The sequence below is a fragment of the Pristiophorus japonicus genome, unplaced genomic scaffold (assembly GCF_044704955.1).
Source record: "Pristiophorus japonicus isolate sPriJap1 unplaced genomic scaffold, sPriJap1.hap1 HAP1_SCAFFOLD_130, whole genome shotgun sequence".
Classification (NCBI taxonomy): domain Eukaryota; kingdom Metazoa; phylum Chordata; class Chondrichthyes; family Pristiophoridae; genus Pristiophorus; species Pristiophorus japonicus.
In genome coordinates this window covers 1069208-1073636 of record NW_027250967.1, presented here as the reverse complement: position 1 = coordinate 1073636, position 4429 = coordinate 1069208, and the positions used below count along the sequence as shown (strand labels likewise).

The 4429-nt window shown below is 43.5% G+C and overlaps 1 non-coding gene across 1 annotated transcript; it reads left to right on the top strand.

Annotated features, from left to right (window-relative positions):
• Positions 1 to 3671: 3671 nt before the first annotated feature.
• On the top strand, positions 3672 to 3745 carry trnan-guu (transfer RNA asparagine (anticodon GUU)). Its single transcript has one exon. It is a non-coding gene; the product is annotated as a tRNA-Asn (tRNA).
• The last annotated feature ends 684 nt before the right edge of the window (positions 3746 to 4429 follow it).

The following is a 4429-nucleotide window of genomic DNA, read 5'->3' as shown; positions in this document are numbered from 1 at the left end:
AAACCATTGATTGTGTGTGTGTCTATTCTTGATAGGAGGAGCACTTGAGACCGAAGTTCCAGTTCGATATATGTATCAATAGAATCAATTTTCACCAGTTCCTTTAAACTCAATAACATAATTTATTTTGATTGGACTGGATGGAGGAACATGATCCATGTAAAAAATTGTTATCATTTTACTTGTGCTGAATGCTCATAAAAGTATTGGAGTGGGAACTCACTGGATAACAGCAAAGCTTGCAATGTTTGCGGAATATATTCGTGCAGCCAAAATGCACAATGACAACCCGGAACTGTGCGGCACCGAATCCTCGGGGAAAAACATTAAAAGGCTTCGCCCGGAGATGGGTTTGGATTACCCACCTTTCAGTTACCAGCCGAATGCGCTAAACCATTGCACCACAGATACACACTGCAAGACATGCAAAACCAGGGTGTCAGTCAGTTAAAGCTTCAGATTGCTCCGACCGGGATGGAACTTATCCACTCTCAATTGTACTTTTCCCAAGTAAAGGGTGGGACATTCATTGTGGATGTGTGGAAGCAGTCTGGTCCCACACACTGCAGACACTTCCATGTCACCACCAACCAGCTCTCCCACAATCGGTGTGATCGACCTTCCAGCCTTCCGTTGCCTTGTCTGTGACGAAGTATGTTTGAAAAGTTTTGGCATAGTTGGTTCCATGGTGTAATGGTGAGCCCTCATGACTTTAAATCTAGTGATCTGAGTTTAAATCTCAGTAAAACCTAAATTCTTGTTGTCCCAGCTGCTGAAAATTTGGGACAAACAAGTGAAAGACACCTGGTGCTGGTGGGCAGTTTTGTTGCCTTTTTCATTGATGCTTGATCTACAAGTCTAGTTGTCAAATTGTGTGCTCAACCGTCAGTTATCTGCTACAAATCAGCGGAAAACAAATACTTTGTTGTCTAATGCTGCCTTTGCCTGCACAATGTGTGCTGAGATTATCTGTGCAATATGCATTCCGCAGGATGAATAAAAGCAATGCTTTTTGAAATGCAGGCACTGCATGTTTTGCACTCGACAAAACGTTGCATTTTCTTTTCATTAATTTTACATTAATGCATTGCAATGCCAACGCACTTTTTACGTGGCAAGATCGATAATTAGCAGAGCAGAATGAAGAGATCGCAAAGTTTCTGTTTAAAGAATGGACTCAGTCGAGAATATTTTGTGGATTTTATTTTTCTGAGGCTATTTTCCCTGTGCTGGGGACACCCTGCGCAGATATGTGAAAAAGCTGGTTTTGTTAAAACTCCAGAGACCGCATGGCAGTGAGCTGGGACAAAAGACCTGTCAGTCATCCATTGACAAAAGAGCTGTCGGCCAGGAAGGGGGGCCACTGACAAAGCCACTCTAATTTGTAAAAGCACTTCTCACCTCCATCTCAGAAGGAGACACAGAACAATGAACCCACCAGCCTAGCCAGCCAAGGAGGAGCTGGGTCTTTCCCAACACAAAGACTCAGAGAGATGTCCAGACTAAGGGCCATCAGCCCAATGCATGGGTGGGACGGCCCATCACTGACTAAGTACCCGTGCTTAGAAACACAGGGGTTTTAAAGATTGGCGGGAAAGATAGGGGTAGCAAGACTCCCAGAAAAACAGGGTCCTTTCCACTTTATTTTTAGCTTGGAGCTTGGTGTGAAGCTTGGAGCTTGCAGCTTGCAACTTGTGTCTAGAGAGAGCCCCCTCTCCCTCTTGCTCTCGCTCCACCGATGGATGTACAGAGGAAGGGGCCGCAGTACTGCAGAAGAAGCCACCGAGACTGAAGACCAGGCAGTGACTTCCCACAGCTGAGCTGAGCAAGAAAACGGGCTGCGTGTGGTGGTGAACATGGTCGCGAGTGTCCCAAGCCAGTAACCAGATATCCCAGGCCAGCTTGGTAAGGGCTCAGGGTTTTCTCAGAAGTGAAGCTTTTCAGGGCTATTCTGGGGAGGGTAATTCATTGGTAGGGGTGGGGTTAGAATCCACCAGGGAATTACTGCGTGTTACTAGGTTCATTTCTGTACTGTATGTATGTTGTTTGTAACCGGGATTTTATTCTCCATAGAGACATTTCGTTTAGCAGTGCATGTTTTAGCCAGTGTATGTTACACCAAATAAATATACTATGATTTATCACCGAAGCATCCCTTTCCGTGACTCATTTAATTTACACTCTGAATAATAATTCCCAGATCTAGAACTTTTGTAAGGTGGGGGTGATTCAAACCGTCCGTCTGGCAATTGAGCGAGGATCACAAACACTTACAATATTTACTAAAGGATATACTTGCTTTGAAGGCAGTTCAGAGAAGGTTCACTGGGTTGACTCCGGAGATGAGTGGTTGACTTATGAGAAAATGTTGAGTAGGTTGGGCCTCTACACATTGGAATTCAGAAGAATGAGATGTGATCTTATCGAATCGTATAAGGTAATGAGGGAGCTTGATAAGGTGGATGCAGAGAGGATGGTTCCACTGATAGGGGAGACGAGAACTAGGGAGCATAATCTCAGAATAAAGAGCCGCCCATTTAAATCTGTGATGAGGAGGAATTTCTTCTCTCAGAGGGTTGTAAATCTTCCGAACTCACTGCCTTAGAGAGCTGAGAAAGCCACGACATTAAATAAATTTAAGACAGAGATAGCTTCTTAACTGATAAGGGAATAAGGCTTATGGGGAACGGGCAGGGATGTGGACTTGAGTCCATGATCGGATCAGCCATGATCATATTAAATGGTGGAGCAGGCTCGAGGGGCCATATGGCCTACTCCTGCTCCTAGTTCTTAAGTTCTTATGTTCTGAATAGCAACACACAAAAAAATGCTTTGATCATGGTTACACCTTATCTTCACGTTTGTCAAACAGTTGGCTCGTTGGTCTCGGGCTATGATTCTCCTTTTGGAGTTGTTCATTGAAATTTACGAGGGGTCCCAGAGGAGCCCTGATATTGCTCGCAAATTTTGAAATTGCATCGAACCTTTGCAAAGAAGGACTTCCATTTCTGCAGTGCCTTACAGGAACACATGTCACCCCAAAGCGCTTTAAGGCCGTTACGTTATGTTTGAAGTGTTGTAGTTTGGCAAAAGATGTGCCCAGATCACCAAACATGAACCTCAAATCTTTGCAAAGGAGTTTGGTGCAAATAATCAGGCGTCTCAGGGACTTGGACTTTCTTTGAATAAGTTCTGCTTGTTCCCGCATTCAAGCTTGAAACAGCAACTGGGATTCCATCTCACGGGAGGTTTGGGGTTGATGTACGTCGCTTTCAATCTTTGAAATTGCACCAAGCAAAGAAACGGTGAATCCAACTGTCCCTGTTAGCATTTAGTTCCTGTTTAATCACAGGAATATCCGCAGTCAGGAGCTGAAAAGGAATTCAAACCTAACACTGGCTTCGGGACAATCAGAATACTTTGTCACAGACAAGGCACCGGAAGGCTGGAAGGTAGATCACACCAGTTGTGGGAGAGCTGGTTGGCGGTGACATGGAAGTGTCTGCAGTGTGCGGGACCAGACTGTTTCCACGCATCCACAATGAATGTCCCTCCATTTATTTGTGAAAAGTACCACTGAGAGTGGACAAGTTCCACACCGGTCAGAGCAATCTGAAGCTTTAACTGTCTGACACCCTTGTTTAGGATGCCTTGAACCTTATTATTTATCAGTCTCTGTGGCGCAATGGGTTAGCGCGTTCGGCTGTTAACCGAAAGGTTGGTGGTTCGAGCCCACCCAGGGACGAAGTGTTCAACTGTTTTTCCCCGAGTATTCGGTGCCGCACAGTCCCAGGTTGTCATTGTGCGTTTTGGCTGCACGAATCTATTCCGCAAATGTTGCCAGCAGTGCTGTTATCCAATTAGTTCCAACTCCAATATTTTATGAGCATTCAGTTCAAGTAAAACGATTACAATTTTTTACATGGATCATGTTCCTCCATCCAGCCCACTCGAAATAAATTATGTGATTGGGTTTAAAGAAACTGGTGGAAATTGATTCTATTGAAACATGTATAGAACTGGAACTACGGTCTCAAGTGCTCCTCCTATCAAGAATAGACACACACACAATCATTGCTTTTACAACTGGGTCATAAACACTTACAATTTTAAATCATTCTCATACAGCGTGTAAATGAGATAGGGATAAAACTTCATCACATGTAAAGAGAAAATGAATGATTGAAGACACTACTGTCCCTCAGTAATTATATTATTATTTATTTCATTCTGAAGAAGATTATCGGCTAATTAACTGTGATGAAAATAATTCTTACTTTTGCACGTTGGCTGCATGTCGTCAATTTTATTAGGTTTTGAATTTAAAAATGGTGTTACAAAATTTATCGCCGAGACCTGGAATCAAAGCTGTTTTTCGGTGGCATAAGAAGTGGTTTTCCCCAATCATTTAAAGATGATTTCAAAGAAT